General features: G+C 42.4%; 1 protein-coding gene across 7 annotated transcripts in view; it reads left to right on the top strand.

The window, feature by feature from the left end:
- LOC138742437 (cholinesterase-like) overlaps positions 1–19,679 on the top strand; it is a 34,989-nt gene that overhangs the window by 1,145 nt on the left and 14,165 nt on the right. For 2 of the 7 annotated variants that reach the window (XM_069896814.1, XM_069896813.1), the window contains exon 2: positions 5,936–6,007. The exons of 4 other annotated variants lie outside the window; for them this stretch is intronic. The gene's annotated coding sequence lies outside the window, so the exon portion shown is untranslated. Of the gene's footprint in view, positions 1–5,935; positions 6,008–6,108; positions 6,340–19,679 lie in introns of those variants that run through there. One more of the 7 variants, XM_069896816.1, reaches the window with a different exon arrangement.

Raw genomic sequence — 19,679 nt, 5'->3', positions numbered from 1 at the left:
GAGGGGGGAGGGGGGGGAGGGGGGGAGAGGGGGGGGAGGGGGGAGAGGGGGGGAGGGGGGGGGAGGGGGGAGAGGGGGGGGGAGAGGGTTGGGTGAGACCAGTTTTTGTGGACTTGCATGTATGCGAGGTGCACTGCTTTAATGCAAAATAGACTGTGAAACAGGAATGGAACTAATGTGGTAACCCACAAGAATGGTTGTAAATTGGCAGGGTTTGAAGTTGCAAAGGGTTGTGGTTTCAGATGCAATTTCAATCATACTGCCTAACTTACCATTCGCATTCATAAAAGGATTTTGGAACAAAGTTTTCTAAATGAGGTGGAAAATTGACCATTAATTGTGGTAAAATATTAGATTCTTTTGCAATATTTATCCTGTAACTTTGCATTAATGGGTGTGTTGTAGAGCCTTCAGTGATGTAAATTAATTCAGGAATTGTAAATTACAATTTAAATGGATTATGATGTTTTAGATTAGTGACCCAAATGTTAATAGCCATGTCATCTATGGAGCATCATTAATAAATTGCAGTATCCTTGACAACCTATGAACTGAACTTTGCATTTGTTGAAATGTTATTATATCACATTATCTTATTCATATAAATTCTGAAATGCTACTTGTCTTGCACCCTTGGGCTTAGAAGTTGTATTTTAAAACGAAATGGTATTGGGAATACCCAGTAGTCCAGAAAGCATCTAGAAGTCTGCAATGATACTGCCTGACAAGCAGTATATTTCCAGCATTTTCTGGTTGATTTGGATTTCCAATACCTGTACTATTTTGCTTTTGGATTTCATTTTGATCTGTTCTTTTAATGTTAATGCAACAACCTTCTGTGCTAAGTTTTATAACTTCCCACAAATTGATGGTCTCATGTCAGGCGGGCATGAGCAGTTGGTGTAGACATAAATTACAGGCTTAATCATGTCTTTTTCCACAACCACTGTGCTATATGTTGCACTCTGATTCTGATCCCCCTGCATCACTATTTTTAAACATGGAGCAGTACTAGCAAAGATTATTGCAGGCATACTGGTCCCCTTCCAGTTCCGACGAGAACTGTCTCACCAGTTCAAATCCCACCTTTCCTAGAAGAGAGCCAATAATCCAAAAATCTGAAGCCTTCCCTCTTGCACCATTGTCTTCGACACAAAGTAAGCTGTATTACCCTTTGATTTCTGGCTTCACTAGCTCATAGCATGGGTTACAATCCTGAGACAATATTGCAGGTTATCTCAGAGCTGGAAAGGCTGGTTATCTGAATTTGAATTCAATATTGAGTCCGAAAGCCTTTGCTTTGTCTTGAGGAAAATGTGATGCTGTTGCTCAAACTTTTGTTGCGCTTCATTGGAAGGGTCAAAAACAGAGTAAAAGTAGAATGGTAAAATAGTCACAAGCATTGTGGTAAACCACGGTTGCAGGTCAGGCACATCTATTGGCTGATTGTGCCTGTGGTCCCTCCCCATAGGTAACTGTATAAAGGTAACTTCTGCAGGACAATCGAATAGTATGCTTGTGCCTTTGTTCTTAAGTGAATAAAAGCCGATTGGTTTTTCAACCATGGTCTTTCATGTAATTGGTGGAGCATCAATTTTATTCACTTACATTTTTTTTTACAATGGAGGAGATCCTGAAGACAGAAAAGCACTTTCGGGTCAGCTCCTTGGTGTACTCCATGATCAGGGACACAACATTGTACCAGGAAGCATGGACATACTCAAAGGGAAGTACCTGCGTAAGATCAATGTTGTCTACCCAGACACCTTCTAGGGATCTGCAAGGGACCCGGTGAGTCCAAGCTGAAAATCTTCAGGCCCTGCGAGCACTCAGCAGAGCCTGTAAATGCAAGACAGTGTCCGCCGCGCAGTTCACAGAGCATCTGATCCAGGACACCTTCGTCAAGGGAATCAGGTTGAGCTATATTCGACAGAGACTCTTGGAGCAAGGAGAGCTCAGACTGCAGAGAGCAGATGAGCTGGCAGGTACGCTGGAGGTGGCTCTCCAGAATGTGGAGGCCTACTTGGCCAACAATGCGGCTGCCTTTTGATTACCCCAGACGCTGACATTTTCACTCTGCTAATGACTCAACCATAGCAGCAGTGCTCCATGATCACTAACCGCCACGTTTGTCTGGTTCCTCTGGTAACCTGACCACAGCCACTGTCATATGGGAGCACAAGCATTAAAGGAAACACTGCCTGGCGAAGGATTCAACTTGATCGAGTTGCAGAAGAGCCACTATGCCAAAGTGCAAGTCAAACCCTCATCCTAGCAGTTCCATGTGTGGATTGTGGGGGCTGCCATCTTGGGCACCATCTTTGGAACTCAGCAGCACCGCATAGGGGGCACCATCTTGGACTCCGCCGCCATCCACAACAGCAATGTGCAGCAAACCGACACTTGCCTCCATCACACTCGACTAGGACTGCCCACATCAACTCGCCAGGTCGATGATGGATATTCAGGTAAATGGTCACATGACAAGTTGCTTATTCGATAGCAGGAGCATGGAGAGCTTTATACACCCAGACATAGTGTGGCGCCTTTCCCAGTGAACCAGAAGGTCTCCAAGGGCTTCTGTGGAGTGACTCTAATGGTGCTGGGTATTTCATATGAAGACTTTAGACTGATGGTAATGGCGCAGATCTGTGCTATTGAGATTGGAACTTCAGTGTAACTTTAAAAGCAGGACAATGGAGTTCGATGGGCCCCATCCACCCCTCACAGTATGTAACTGGCAATTTTTGAACCAACAACCCAACTGCTCTCCACGCATGACCTGTGGGATCTCCATACATGCCAACCCCCAATATGCCTAAGTGGCATATCCTGATGGACATAAAGAAACCATCATCTATCAGGGACTTGGTTCCCTCTTGGGCCCTGGAGGCCATGGCTCTTAACCTCATGCACTCTTCACCATGGAACACATAAAATGCACCTGACCCCTGGTATCCTGCCTCTGTCCTGAGGGAGGTTACACTGGACTCACTGGCATCTACCCACAAGCAGAACACTGATAAGTACATACAGGCACCCGAGACTGTCCAGGAGCCTGCATCTGCAACCAGTACTACAATGGTCCCACCGAACGACTCGACCACCTGAAAGACTGAATTTGTGACTTTTGAATTTGTAACTTTATAAATTCCACTTCACCCTGCTGGACTCTTTTTTAAAAGCAAGGGGTGGATGTGGTAAACCATTGTTATGAATAATTGTTTGGTCAGGCAGAGCTATTGGCCAATTGTACCTGTGGCCCCTCCTCACCAGCTCCCGTATAAAGGTGGCTGGCCCCCTTCTCAGTGGAGGACAATTGTGCCTTTATTCTTAAGTGAATAAAAGCCTTTTGGTTTTTCAGCAACAGACTTTTGAGTAATTGATGGTGCATCAAGCATGTCGCTTGAAGAATAACAAAAGTGTGCAGAAGGGCATATTTTGTCCTAGTAACATGTATTTTGGAAGGATTCTAATGGCCAAATCCCAGAGTAATGAATATTGTTTGAAGCCTATTAATATTTTGTGTGGATCATTCACTGAGGCAATCACAGACTTGCTTGTGCTCTATCTGTTGTTCGTGTTGTTCAAACAGTAATTTTCTTGCCTTATCTGTGACATGTTCTGAACTGGTTGCCCCATGATAACATGGGTAAAACTGAAATAGTAAGTCGATGAGCAGCTTTTGACTTGAGACCTTAACTCTTTTTACAAATGCTGCCTGATTTGTTGAATATGTCTAGCATTTTCTACTTCTATCAAAGCTGTAGCAGCAGTGCTACCACTGATGTGGACCTGTGGGGAGTGGAGATGCAGCACTCCTGCAAGGTCTAGCCACCCAGGCTTGGAACAGCCTGTAAATTAGCTGATGGTGGTTTTATTTGAGATCCTGCGACCTCAGTCTGCACCCAAGATGACGGTGCCTATTAATTGGCAGCAGCCACAAGGAGTTGCAGATTCCAGGGAAGCAAAGGACTGGAGCAGAGCACCACAGGTCAGGAAGATCACTCCCACCCACCCCACCATCTGAGAAGGAAAAGCGGATGAGACTACCCACAGGATTGTTACCACGGAGGCCGACCAGTGAGGGGGCTCTGCAGCTGAGGGACCAGTGCAAGTGGCAGGCTGATGGTAACTCGAGGTGAGGAACCTACGCGCTACTGGAGACTGCTGTCAGGAGGCTCACGCTGGGCTGTGGACTGCTGGAGATGTCTCAAACTGGCTGGAGGAGTACCAGGTATCGAAACAGAGATGTGAGGGGGTGCTGAGGGTGCCAAAGGGTCCCTGACCGTATCGGAAGTTCAGATCTTGAGCTCAGGTTGTCAATGTTTTTGACTGGACTCTGGCTGCAGAGGCTGCGAAAGCACTGGAGGCGAATCTTCAGACACTTGGTGACTCTGTGAGGGAGGGGGGGGGAACGACTCTCTTTTGCTTCTCTTTCTCTGACTAAGAAATGTAAGAGGCGTCTAGGCAATTTCTGCCAGTGGCAAATCTATCTGGCTTGCAGCAGGCAAAAGGGAATTTCATGTAATATGACACTGTTGTATTACTATGACAATAAATTGAATTTTGAACTGACAATCCATACATGTATTGAAAAAGTGACAGTAAAACAGCTGAGATTGAATACAAGTGCCTTCGAGTGATAGCAAAATCATTCTTGCGCATTACAAATTTGCTTGTATAATCTTGACAAGTGGTTCTTATCTCTTCAGTGGTGGCGGTGTAATATGAAATGTGACTGCTATGCTAGTGTAATTTATAAATCCACATGGAATAGACATAAAAGCATCTCTTCAGCCAGAAATTTCAAGATATCAATTTATTAACACTTTCAATGCAAGTGAAATATAATCAGGACATTTGAAAGCCTTATTTTGTAAAAGGCATTTACATCCCCATTGCAGGTACCACAAAATTCATTTATGTAAATATAACATTGACAATCTTTATTTGATTTCAGATTGCTGCCTGTTATTTTTTAGTGCTGTATTTTCCACTGGAGAGAAATAGCAGTGTTAACCAAGAAAGCAGGTTGAGTTTAATCCTTTTTTCAAACATAAAACACTTGCATTTCTGCAAGAAAGCAAAATAACTAACACAGTCAAAGCTTTTTTTAATCTCATTAGTGAAGTAAAATAAAAATTCCACTTTTTCTGCATTTATGTGTACATACCATTCTAACCAGAAATTTAATTTGTATAAAGATTTAGAAAGTCACCTCCTCTTTAAAGAACACTGATTTCTAGTGAATATTTATTGTTTTAAAAAAAAACCCTAAAATAATACTAAAATGAATGTATGCAGTATTATATATCTAGTATGAATAATTTTCCGCTTAGCATGTTTATTAAGAGCAGAGTGCGATATTAGGATGAAGTTCATGCAATAGTGAAAATAAAACTATAAATGCAAGTGCTCTGTGTTGCATTCATCAAGTCTTAAAAGAAGACTTACAACTAATCCAGAGCAGTAGAATGAGTTCTTATGGTGACACAAGGGTCTACAAATGTTGGAATCTGCAGGACTGATGCAGTTTTGACCTGAATTCCCACCCCACAGATGTAACTTGACCTCCTGAATTTCTCCAGCAGTTTGTTGTAAATGCAACCTTGTGTATGTTCTCGCTTCTAAATTTTATATTTGGTGCATAATCTTCACTTTCTTGCTGGTTTAAAAACAAGGGAAATGTATAATGCCATATCTGTGTTCCAAAATAAATATGTTTTAAGAGAGTGGAATGCTCTTGTGTAAAACTTTTTAATGCAGTTGCAATACAACTTTGATTATCTGAAATAGGATTATCCAAAATCCTCATTTATCCAAAATCCTCATTTATCCAAAATTTTTTGTAACGGGAAGTTACAAAAAAAATTCGATAAATGAGGATATCTGAAACAATCAGAACTCCTCATATATCTGTAATTTTTTTCAGAGCCAAACTGACCTCACAGGTTGGAAAAAAACTTCACCCAACATGAAATTAGAACGATTGTCCTCGTTTCAGGTAACCCTCCCCTCTCTCTCTCTCTCTCTCCTTCCCTATTGACATTTTTCTCCAACTCTCCCTCTCAAACAGTGTGCCACTGTCTCCAAGCCACAGGCGGTCGGAAGAATCCCTTGTTCTGGCATTATCAAGGAGAGCAGGGACCTCTGGCTCCCGGGCAGGAGTGGGACCTAACTAGGGAGGTGTCGGTGATCAATGGCAGTAGTTGGAAGAGTGAGCGCAGGTGAAAACTGGGTCTGTCTCAAATTCCAACCTCAAGAACCAGGGCGCAAAGCCAGAACAGCTCCTGCCAGAGCGAGCCCACGGAGAGACAGGAACCGGTCAACTTGTCAGTAAGTGTTCCACTGGCCCAGGAAGCCTCGCCGGGGATTGGCAGCAGTGCTGGGGACATGTCGGGGATCAGTGGCACAGTTGGGAGGTTTTGGTGATGGCAGCAATGTTGGGGATCGGTGGTGGCCAGCATTTTTTTGTGAGAATTAAACATTATTTTAATGCTTTAAAAAAACCTTATTTTATTTATTGTCTAAACATTGATACTAGTGATTTGCTGTTGCTACTAGGATTTTTTTTTAAAAATGACCAGTTATCTGAAAAATTCAGTCATCCGAAATGGATCTGGTCCCGACTATTTCGGATAATCGGTGTTGTACTGTAATTTTAACACAGCTGAGGATAAATTGTGGCATGTGATGCAAGCATATTACTAACTGATAACATGCCAAAGGAAAAAATAACCTCTAAAATTAATCTGCTTAACCATTATCTGTCAGATGCCAGCCTATGGAGCATACAATTTCTATTTGATTGTCATAGTCACATGAAATCCTCCAATTCTTAAATATCTAATGGTTCTCAGCTTCAAATGATTTGAGTGTCAGGTAGCAATTCTAGTACTGTGCACAATTTGTTGGGTGCCACTCTGACCTAGCTGTTTTTTTTAATTGTTTCATATTTTGCCTTTTCAAAGCAAATTAAGATTGTAATTAAAGCAAAAAAGCATGGTGTCAGTCATATCCAGATCTTTGAATTAATTTTTTTTAAAATTAGTCATTCTTTGAATCCTATTAAAAGAATGTCAACTTAAGTCATTTTCAAGTAACCAATTTTGCTGGTTTCTTTTTAGTAAATCATGTATTTAATGTTTAATCAACCAATGTCTAAAATTATAGCATTTTTCTATGGTTGAGATTGGAACACACTCATTTTTTTCCAAAACAGTCCCAGTTAGCTATTTGATTTTTTTTTTGCTCTCAACTGCCCTTTACAAAAAAAACTTTTTATTTCTAGAATTTGCAACCTCTTCAGGATCACTTTTTTCCCCTCTTCACTTTCCTTTGACCATCTAGGCTTTTTCCCTTTTTTTATCATCTTTTCTGAATTCCACAGATCAAATGGAACCTCTGCTTTATCACTTTTGTTCACCTTAATTGCTTTTGAACTTGACTAGATTTTGAGCTTTTAGCCTCTACCTTGTATTTTCATACCTATTTCTTGGCCTGGGTGTCTCTTCTCCCCACCAGTCTTGCTTCCACCTCTCCAACAAATGTCTGAACAAAACTGGCTGACACGGTTAGCATAGCGGTTAGCGCATCACTGTTACACCTCCAGTGTCTCTTGTTTGAATCTGGTGCTGTTTGTAAGGAGTTTCTACATTCTCTCACTATTCAAAATGTGTCAATCCATTGGATGGCATGGGCTCATGGGCCGAAAGTCATGTTACCATGCTGTATGTCTAAATTTAAATTTATCCCACCCAAAACCTTTATCAGACCCTTTGCTGTCTTGGGTCTTTTCTTTAAAAACTGCCATTGTGATATCAACTGTTTTAATGTTCTCATTTCACCGCTCTCACTCTCTGAATTTGTCCAACCAAACATTGTTAATAAATCGGCTAACTTGTGCTGATATTTTTATTGGATTCATGGGGAGATGCAAAAGCATCAAAATCAGGCCTGTCAGGCTGGGACAAAGCTTCTTCCTGTAAACTCTGAGATTGAGGAACCGTATCCTGTAATTGAGTAAATAATCTCAAAATGTTTTGTATTTGTTTAAAATTATATCCTTGTGATTATTTATATAAATTAACAATATTGTGTGTATGTGTGTGGACCATTGTTAACTTAAATCAAATATAAAGAAGTATATGACAACTAATGCAAGTACAACACAATTTTATCAATTTTGCAAAGTGGGTGCTCTGTTACATGAGAAGACCTATTATAACCTACAATAGTGTCTTCCTGAAAGAAAGCCCATACGCAGATGGGCACAATCCTCTATGTACGTTTTAGCTTCCCATTTTACAGCCTGTTTGCGACTATTCATACGACCTATAATCTGCAGACTTCTGCAAAACTTCAAGTACAAGTTTCAAGAACAACATGGCCTTGGTTCTCACTTTTCACAGCTGCGCTGCTAAAATTTCTTAAACAGACTAGTATTTTCCCATAAAAATATTCTTTTAAGCCTTGCTGCTGAAATTAATAGAAAGGAAAGAAGCAAATCTTGTGCGATCTATGCTCTAATCTATTATTTCTTCCGTTTATCATTCGACGATAGCTTATTAGGTCTTTAAACATTACCAGATCATAAAAGAGTCGCAAGATCATCACAACTAATAAAATAATAGCCAGACCCTGAATGAATGTCGTCCACCATCCTTTGAAACCAAGGTGGTCCCGAAGGGCTGTAGTTATGGAATTGTTCCCCTATTTTCTAGACACTGCATATCCATTCTCTTATGTGGTTCACCAAATGGGTGGTACTTTCAGAGGCATCGGGGATGGAGATGCAGCATTCCTGCCCTACACTGCACATGTACCACCATTTTCTGCCAACAGCTGACCAAGGGCCATCCAATTCTGCAAAGCCGCAGTTCATATAGCGACTACCTCCGCAGTGAAATCACGAAGCTGCGTCTACATATTTTCTTCAATTCTTGCAGTAATGTTGGCAAGCTCCTTGAGAGCTCTGGCCATATTAATCAGTTCGTAAGCGGCTTTAGTCACACCGTAATTGGGAAAGAGGATCATAAAAAAACCACTCCGTTTCAGAGATGGCTCTTTATACTCTATCCCATACCAAAGGATGTTCAGTAATATCTTTAAAATACCATATCACTAGGGCAAGGCGTTAAATAGGATGATGATGGCTCCTTTCAGTCAGTTTGTGGGGATTATACTCTCACCAGCATGGTGAGATCCAAGAAGGCTGGGGGAAGTTGCATTGCAGTGAATGGCCAGACCAAGCTTTGATGCTAGGAATGCCCTTTCCGCACTTCACAGCATGTGCTTGCTAAATGGTTGCTGACACTTCAAGACGGTTTGTCTACCCTTTGATAGGTCTTGTTTTTCATCCAGAAGGGTGTCTAGCCACCCTCTTCACCAGGCAAGCTCAGTGGGGTAGCTAGTTTAGTCGCCAACCATACAACAGATACTATTGGGTTGTGTGGTACCAGTAGCACTTCGAGTGACCTGACACCAATAGATGGCACCCATGGATACTTATTTTGGTAGAGTGGCATGTTTCTGTCCTATTATTTTCCCTGCACAAACAGGTTCCCACTATAGTGTAGCTGATCAGTTTACAATATGGGGTTGTCTTGGACAGATCATAGTAGGGCTTATACCAGTTGTTAAATGTTTAATAGGTCAGCATTCAGGTGTTTTTATAATGCTCAATATCCAGTTAGAGTGGCATTTCTAGGCCCTGATGTTCCATCTGCTTAAATGGTATTGCTATCATGGGGGCTCTCTGACCACTGTTGGGTGCAGGCCCAACAATGAGACCGGTGGTACATACTTTCAATATACATCAGGGATATACATAGGTAAGTGTTGTCATGCCATTTTCATTTAGACCTTAAAGGTTGTGAACCTGCCTGGAAATTTAATTTCAAACATTATTTTATCTTGTATACCACTAACAGAATAGTCAAGAAAATGGCAAGAGTTCCCAAAATGTTAATGAGCATTTGCTTCATTCATTCATTTATATTGTTCTTTAATCCCTTAGAGTTTTTATTTATTTCTGTTCTTGGCAGAGCCATGTTATTCTTCTGTGGAACCAATCCTTTGTTGTCTGTGTGATGAATCCAATGAGGCTGTCCTACCTTTACTGCATTCACAGTTGTTAGTAGCACTTGGAAGGGGCCCTTCCACTGTGGTTCCAGCTTTTTCTGAACCCAGTTCTTGAACAGGACATAGTCTCCTGGCTCAAGCCAGAGTTGACCATCCTCCTTCTCTTCCGATTCCTCACGATGGGTGTGGCGTACTTGCAAATGTAAAACCTGAAATATTTTAGTTAGTTCTCTGACAAACTGAATTAATTCTCCCATGGACAGCAAATCCGGTGCTGTGATTTTCCTGGACTGTGCTCCTCAAAGTGTCTGTGGGGGTCGCCCATATATTATCTCTGCAGGTGATAAGCCATGGACCAGTCGTAGAGTGACCTGCATTTCAAATAATGCCAGGGGTACCACATTTAGCCAATTTAGTCCAGTTTCCTCCATTAATTTAGAGAGTTTATTTTTCAACATTCCATTGACCTCGTCCACAATTCCTGCTGCTGTGGATGATGGGAGCAGTGGAATTGTTGCCGAATATCTAATTGATTACACAGTTCCTCATTTATTTTAGCCAAAAAACGAGGACAGTTGTCTGAACTTACTGTCTCGGGCAGATGGAACGCGGTATAATTTCCCGTAATACAACCTTTACCACTGTTAGATTGGTATTGTCTGTTGTAGGTATTAAAAACATCTATTATTACTAAACAGTGCTCATAACTGTGTGCATGGTAACTCAATAAAATCAAGCTGTAAGCACGAAAATGATCCATTTGACAAGGGTGTTTGTCCGGGGACACAAGATATCCCCTTTCTGGGATTATGTTCTTTTGCATATCATACAGCCATTATCCTTTCTTTCTGCTGCCTTGTTAATTATGGGTGCCATCATGTTTGCAATACCATTCCCCCCTTGCCAAGATGGGTACAAGTGTGAATATAATCAAGCAGGAGAGGTTAAAAACACATATTTGACTGGGCAGAGTTATCCACACTCCAGTGGTTGGATGGGTCTTGCATCCCATTTCAACCCATGACTGTTGTTCCCCTACCATTGTTTTACCTGTGTCATGTCTATAAGTGCTGGTCTGTTCATTAATTCACTGCCAATTCCAGTGGGAACTTCAAGAATGTGAAATCGGTGGCCACCTGATTTCCTCAGACCATTGCCCGAGAGACAGGGTCTGTTTTATTAGCAAGTGCTTCACATTGACAATGGCCAATTTGCTTGGAAGGTTTATTGTTTTAAGCATATTAATGTCAAAGATGGCATTTTTTATAGGCTGGCTCTCCACTCAGGTTTAGAACACTTTGAAAACAGCAACTCCTGCATACGGCTGCTCTTCGACAATAGCTCAATCTTCATTACAATTATCCCTTCAAGGCTGGTCAAGAAGCTACAATCTCTGGGCTTCTGTACCCCATTCTGCAACAGGATCCTTGACTTTCTCATTGAAAGACCACAGTCAATACGAATTGGAAACAGTGTCTCCTCCTCAATGATAATCAACACAGGCTCAACCCAAGGATGTGTGTTTAGCCCATTGCTCTACTCATTGTACACCCATGACTATGTGGTCAGGTACAATTCCAATGCTATTTACAGGTTTGCAAATGATACCACAGTTGGTGGCAGAATCACAAATGTCAATGAGGAAGCGTTACAGGAGGGAGATAGATCAGTTCATTGAGTGCTGTCACAACAAAAACCTTGTGCTCATCAACAGCAAAACCAAAGATATGATTACGGACTTCAGGTGGGAGTCAGGGGAACATGACATAGTCCTTATTGAGGGCTCAGTAGTGGTGGGGGTCAATAACTTCAAATTCCTGGGTGCCTGACAGTGGTTATAATTTGTGATGTGCTTGCGGAGATTAGATATATCACTGAAGATGCTCAAAAACCTCTACAGGTGTACCGTGGAGAGCATACTGGCTGGTTGCATCACTGTATAGTATGAAGGTGCCAGATCTCGGAACAAGGAAAAACTCCTGAGGGTTGTTAACTCAGCCTGCGACATCATAGGCACCAGATTCCATTCCATCAAGAACATTCACATGAGGTGGTGTCTTTTTAAAAAAAAAAGCAGCCTCTATCCTCAAAGACCCCCCTCTACCCAGGCCACATCCTCTTGCTACCATCAAGAAAAGGTACAGGAGCCTAGGAATGAGCACTGTGGCACAAGGTCAGCTTCTTCCCTGCTGCCATCAGATTCCAGAATAATCAATTAACAAAGACACGGCCTTACTATTTGTGCACTACTATTTTTATTTTTTGTATTATTGTTGTAAGATGTTTGTATAATGATGTTGCCACAAAACACTGAATTTCATGACAATAAATTCTGATTCTGAGGTATACCTGCCACCGTCAGGAAGTCCCTAGTCTGCCATAAAGCACCAAAGTTGTGAGTCACCCCAAAAGCATGCTGGGAGTCTGTATAAATAACCATGGTGTGGCCTTTAGACAAAATACACATTTGAGTGAGGGCAAACAGTTCCTCTTTCTGTGCAGATACTGCTTGTGCGAAGGCTGCTGCCTCGATCATGACTGTGAGGACAACCACAGCACGCGCTGCTGAACCTTTGGTCCCTGTCATCAGTTATACCTCAGAATCAGAATTTGTTGTCTATAACCAAGCCTCGTTAATAAATCGGTTAACTGGTGCTGCTATTTTTATTGGATTGATGAAGAGGTGCTGGGAAATAGCTTCTTCCTGCAAGCTGTGAGATTGATGATCAGTATCTCAAAACTGAGTAAATCATCTCAAAATATTTTTTATATTTGTTTAAAATTAATGTATATTTATGATTATGTACATAAATAAACTATATTGTGTGCACCATTGTCTAGAGAAATGTTGTTTCATATGTACAGATGATAATAAATAAACAACTTGAACTTGATAAATGACCTCTAATCCATGGATGCTAATATACACATTCGAGTAAATCCCTCGAGGAAGTGAAGTGAGCCCCAAGGCCAAACCTTATGCTACATCTTCTCTTGTCCACATTCGGAATGCTCCTTATTGCATTGAGATTGGTCCACCCTTTCTGCTGCATTATTGACCAATTTTGTGCTGCTTCCTTTTCTCACTCTGAATTGATTTTTTATTTTGTAATTTTACTTCCTCTCCATTTATTTCATCAATTTCTCTTTTCAATATTTTTTAATTTCATTAAGTAAATGTTACATAGATACAAAATAATAAAGTATTATAGCATGCACGTCACAGCAAAGTGTGGAAAGAAGACATACACACATGAGGAGCTGAATTCGAAGACTGATTTATTGCACGGGCAGCTCTGCTTATATTTTGTCCCTGCTGCTGATCACAGGAGTGACATCACTGCATCGCTGATCTCTGATTGGACAGCGTTCCTGCCATTCCTCTGTTTATCACCATGCAGGTAGTCACCTGGGACGAAAGTCTTTGGCCCCGTGGGGTCTGCACGGTTGCCTCATTCATCAGCCATTTTGTGTACCGGTCATGTCCCAGTTAGAGAACTGCTACAGTATTAACAAATCACATAATAAAAATGGTGTGGAGACCTACGTTACATTGAAAACCAGTAAAAGAAGTAAACTAAACAAAAACACTACACTAATTATCAACTGATGCACCATCAATTACTCAGAAGACTATTGTAGAGAAACCAATAGGCTGTGGCTTCCAGGCCCCAAGGAAGCCAAGTCCCTGATAGAAACAGTGTCTTCGTGTCTGTCTGGGTATGCCATATAGGCATATTGCGGGTTGACGTGGAGGAGGAGGAGGAACCTTTTGGTAGTGTGATCCCAGCCACAGATTTCCTGGGACTAGAAGGGCCAAATTGGCCTGTTTCCGTGCTGTAATTGTTATATGGTTATATATGTTCATGTGGTGTGGCATTTGTGGCCTTACATACCAGGAACCTGATGGAGTGGAGTGGCTCTAGGAGGCCATCTTGCTTGCAGGACACTGAGAGCCCCTTAGACCACAATGCCAAAAAGACTGCCTTCCAAATCATAGCATTCTCCCTCTCCACTTGTAACTCATGGTACTGCTCGTGGCAATGCCTCTGTCCAACAGGTAATGGTGCAACACCTCACCCATAAAGGAAGGTCAATGGATATAACTAGGGAAACCAATCAGAGTGAAGAGGTTGCATAGGGCCTTGATGACTTTGGCAGCGATCACGTCAAGCAGGGGATGCCACATGGAAAACGAGTATTCATCAATGACGTTAAGAAAATACACATTGCGGTCATTGGAGGGGAGGGGTCCTTTAAAATTGACACTGAGTCGCTCAAAGGTGCGGGTGGCTTTAATTGTGCCCTGTCTGGCCAGTAGAAATGCAGCTTGCACTGGCAGTTCTTTGTTATGGACCTGATCTGGTCAATGGAGAATGGCAGGTTGTGTCCTTTAACAAAGTGAGAAAGCTGGTAACTCCCGGATGGCGGAGGTCATTGCAGAGGTTTTGCAGTCAGTCGATCTATGTGGTGGTTCATTAAGTTTCCCTGGCTCGTACAGAATATTGTAATTGTAGGTGAACAATTCAACCCTCCACCTCAGTATTTTATCATTTTTGATTTTACCCCACTCTGATTGTTAAACGTGAATGCAACTTACTGGCCAGGTAATGGCACCAGTGCCGCACTGCCTTGACAATGGCCTGGGCATCTTTCTCGACCAAGGAGTGCTGAGGGTATGTGAAAAGAATGCTACTGGCCTGCCTGGTTAAGGGTTGCTACTAGCGTGAAGTCTGACACATCACTTTCCACCTGAAATGGGGTGGATTCGTCCACAGCATGTATTGTAGCCCTAGCGATATCTGCGATTGAAGGCAGCACAGGCCTCTGGTGCCAGGGGGAAAAGATGTGGATTTAATGAGGCGGCAGGCCTTGTCCACATAATTGGGAACCAACTGAGCATAATAAGAAAAGAATCCAAGGCACCTCTTCAGGGCTTCGAGGCTGTGTGGTAGGGGAAGCTCCAGGAGTGTTCAGGATCCGTGTCAATGACACCATTCTCCACAACACAGCCAAGGATGGTCAGATGGATTGTGTGAAACACTCACGCGGCCTTGTGGTAAGTAAGGTTAAGGAGCTTGGCTCTTTTGAGAAATTTCTGGAGATTGGTGTCAAGGTCCTGCAGGTCGTGACCGCAGATGATGATGTTATTGAAGTTTGGGAAGGTAGCCTGCAACTCGTACTGATCCACCACGTGGATCCTGTTGGAAAACCAATAAATCATTTGTGACACCAAAGGATACCCGCAGGAAGTGGGAGAGGCAGCCATCTATCTCAAGTGCCATATCCCCACAGTCCTCTGGGCAGATAGGGATTTGATGATATGCTGATTTCAGGTCTTTGGTCGAAAAGATTCGATACTGGGCAACTTGGTTGACCATGTCGGCGATGCATGGGAAGGGGTATGCATCCAATAGGCTGACTATAATCAGTGATCATCCTATTCTTTTCCCCATTCCATACTACCACTACCTGCACTCTCCAGGAGTTGGTGCAGGCTTCAATGATCATCTCCTTGAGTAAGCTCTGTACCTCCGCCCGGACGAAGACACTGTACCGCCTACTTTTGATGGTGACGGATTTAAGTCAGGAGTGAGATTGGCAAATAGTGTGGGGAGGGCAATTTTGAGTGTGGAGGGACTGCAGGTTGTGTATGGTGAGTGTTGGGGTTGCCAGTTCGAAAACTGACGATTACATACAGTGAGGGCTGGATGGTGCCCATCGAACTCCATCGTCATATTTTTAAGGTGACACTGAAAATCCAGTCCTAACAGTACAGCAGTGCAGAGCTGCGACATTACCATTAGTTTAAAGTCTTTATATTCAGTACCCCCACACCATTAGAGTTACGACACAGAAGCCCCGGACATCCATTACGTGCAACCTGGATGCCAAGGAGACTTCCTGATTCACTGACAGTACTGTGAGAGAAAAACATTGCACTGTGTCTGGGTGGATGAATCTCTCTGTGCTCCCACTATTGAATAAGCAACTCATCACATGGCCATTTACCTGAATATCCATCATAGACCTGGCGAGTTGATGTGGGCTGTCCTGGTCGAGTGAGATGGAAGTCAGTGTCAAGTCGCTGCACATCGCTGTTTTGGGCAGCAGCAGTGTCCAAAATGGTGACCCCTATCAATGCTGCTGGGTCCCAAAGATGGAGCCCAAGATGGCGGCCTCCATGGCCCACACATGGTGCTGCTGAGTCCTAACAATGCCACCCAAGATGGCGGCCCCCCCACAGATTGCACATGGCACTGCTGGCTCCAAGTGATGACAGTCTGGGATGTTGGCCCCACAATCCACATGCAGCGCTGCTATGAAGGGGTTTGGACTTGCACACTTTGGCGTAGTGGCTCTTCTTCCCGCAGTTGGAGCAAGGTGAATCCTTTGCTGGGTCGCATTTCCTCTGATGCTTCCCCAGGCTGCACTTCGGGTGCTCGGTTAGCACCGTGGCTGTGGTCAGGATGCCATCAGAGCCAGACGAATGCAACAGGAGGTGGTCGTGGAGCACCACTGTTGTAGTCGAGTCATTAGTGGGGTGAAGGGGTGGCGGCGGATCTCAAGATGGTAGAGCCACCTCCAGCATACCTCCCAGCTTAACTGTTCTTCGCTACCACAACAACCTCCTCCCTTCAGAAGCTTCTGGCTTAACATTAGCAGACCATTACCTGATGATAAAAGGAAGGTAATCAAAGGGATCAAGTTTCATCAATTTTCTTAAAAGTCTGCTGTCTACTTTTGGCGATGGACTGATGACCATTGTCCCCTACAGGCTTGGTGACTTTATTCCTATTTTAATTCTACTTCCTGCCATCCCTGGCCTTTGTGGTTTAAGGACTTCATTCCATTTCTCCACCACCACAACAGCTCTGACCAGTGCTTCCTTTCCCTCCTTGCAGCATAGGCGATACTTTCAATTGTCTCCATTCCACATTGTTATTCCACTATGACATATTACCCTCTCCTCCTCCAGAATAATTGTAGCCCTTCTGCATTTCTCAGCCCTTTCCCTCAGTTTACACTCTCCCACCCTTCACATTGAAATGCTTATTCTTTGCAAATTCTGCCACATCCAGTGTGATGTCACCGCCAGACACTATTCCCCATTCATTCTAAAGATTCTGTACACTTCAAAACACTGGTTCAATGCGTATACTTCCCCATTTAGTAGTATCTTTCTGTCTGGGAAACCTCACATTTTCCCATCATCAAACAATTTCCAAATGAAACTGCATTTTGTATGCTAACTTAATGTAATTCCCTATAGATTTGGTTGGGGGGGGGGTGGGGAAGAGAGCTCATTTTTGGAACAGCTCCATTCAGCTTGACCCCACCTTTTGGTCCTTAAAATTTCTCTCACTCTCATTCAATTTTCTGCAATTTACTTTTTTCTTTCGAACTAGATATAGCTGAAATGGAACTTCATACTTCAACTGGGCATCACTACCAAATATACTTTGCAATGGATCATCTTCCTTCTGTGCTTTTATAATACATCAATGAGTAACCATGGAAAAAGTCAAGGAAAGCTGCTCGCTTTGGTGACATGCTTCAAGAGCTCAAGCACAAGGACGGTGTATAAAATGTGTGACAAAGTGGATCACTAGCATGTCATTGCCTTCATAGAAGGAGCACTGCAGCCTTACTGTCACAATTTGTGGTGGTCTCGATGCAGCTCTTGCCCCTAGTCATACGTTAAGCAACTGCAGACACAGCAAGAATAAGGGATACATTTTCGTTCTGCTGGGAGTGTCTGAACAATGCATCAAATTCTGGTGCCATGTAAAGGGACCCTAAATCCCCATTCACTAACAGTTCCACTCCTTGTCTTTCTTGTGTCATTCACCAGCCATGTATCCACCAATTTTACAATATTTTCAGAACACTAGAAAAATAATCATAATGAGTTTATTGTCAATATATATTGTTCAATGTACCTTGCATACTGTAGCCAAACAGGTACTTCATGGGGAATAAAAACAAATTACTTGAAAAAGGAATGTCACATACTAGATAGATCGTAAATATTCAGTTAACAGTGCAAGGGTAAAATTGGCATTCAAATACTGAAGACTGGCCTTTAGTGATGTTTGAGTAGTTCCAACACACCAATGGCATCATGAAGAAAGCCTCTACTTCCTCAGGAGTTTGCAGAGGAGCTAGTGGAGTTGTTCAAGTGAACCGGTACGGACTTGAAGGGCCAACATGGCCTGTTTTCGTGCTATAAATGGTTATATGATCAGTGTAACAGCTGGAGGTTGAAGACCCTGATAGCTGTTGAAAAGAAACTATTCTTGAATGTGGCAATGCTGATCTTAAGGCTTTTATACTTTCTGCCCAAACATAGCAGTGAGAGGAGGTTGTAATCAAGGTGGGGGTCCTTTATGTCACTGGTTGCCTTCTTGAGGCAATGCCTTACAGAGAATCATTCAATGGATGGAAGAAGCTGAGAGCCTGTGATGGACTTGGCTATGTTTGCTATCTTCTAGTTGTCTACATTCCTAGGCACTGAAGTTACCAAACTAGGTTGTGATGCACCAATTAGTATACTTTTTTCAGTGCTCCTGTATTTGATGACACACCATATCTCCTCAGATTTCTTGGAGAGTAGAGATAGTGGCGTGCTTTCTTCACTGTTGCCTCAACATTGCTGGATCCAGAAGAGGTCTTCTGAAATATAACCAAATTTACAAATCTGAGCTTACTGGTTGGCTCATATTCTCAACTAATAATTTCCTGAATTTCTATCATGCCTGTTTTGAGTGTCTTTGCTGGCTTTAATGGTCTAACTCAGTGCTGTTAGTGGGAAACAGCTAACTTTAGAGGAAAATGTAAATGGTCTTCAAGGATGACCTGATTTCGTAGCATCTGTGGGATAAAAGGAACAATCAAAGGCCTGAAATATTGATGATTTTTTTTCCCACAGATGTTGGCTGACCTGCTGAGCTTTTCCAGCATTTTGTGTTTTTGTTTCTTGACGCGTTGGTAGAGTAAAACCCCTGGTATCTGGCACCTATAGGGATTGGTAGATGGAATAAGTGAATTTTTTTGTTTCTTAAGATTGGTGAACTAACAGTGAGTCGTGCCAATTTTAAACTTCCATATTTTTTACCTATTTATTTTTCTGTGATTTTTTTTGTCAGTTGCTTGAGGCTGCCAGTTGTTTGAATTCTAGATAACAGCGGTTTTGTGGGAAGAAAAGTTAGCATGAAATAAAATACTCAGAAAAGCAAATGTGATGTTAGCCTTTACTGAAAAAAGGATCAAGTACAAAAGTAAGGATGGGTTTCTAAAACTATGTAGGGCTTTGGTGTAACCATTATGTTCAGTTCTTCTTAATTAAGAAGAGTGGTCGTTTCCTTAGCAGGCGACAGCCCTCAAATGTCTGCACAAGTGAAGCTATTGACCACATTGGTGTAGCACAACATGACCTCTTGTACTTGAACATTGATTGTGACAGCTTTATTCTGCCATTACTTTTATAGATATTTTGCAGAGGCTCTCCCATAAAGAGATCACATGTTTTTCCTACCACCTCCACCAAGGCCTTAATTTCAACAAAAAATCTTACATTCACTTCTGTGCAG

Source organism: Narcine bancroftii, chromosome 9 (assembly GCF_036971445.1).
Source record: "Narcine bancroftii isolate sNarBan1 chromosome 9, sNarBan1.hap1, whole genome shotgun sequence".
Lineage (NCBI taxonomy): Eukaryota > Metazoa > Chordata > Chondrichthyes > Torpediniformes > Narcinidae > Narcine > Narcine bancroftii.
The sequence above is the reverse complement of the archived record's forward strand: the minus strand, read 5'-3'. Positions and strand labels throughout refer to the sequence as shown.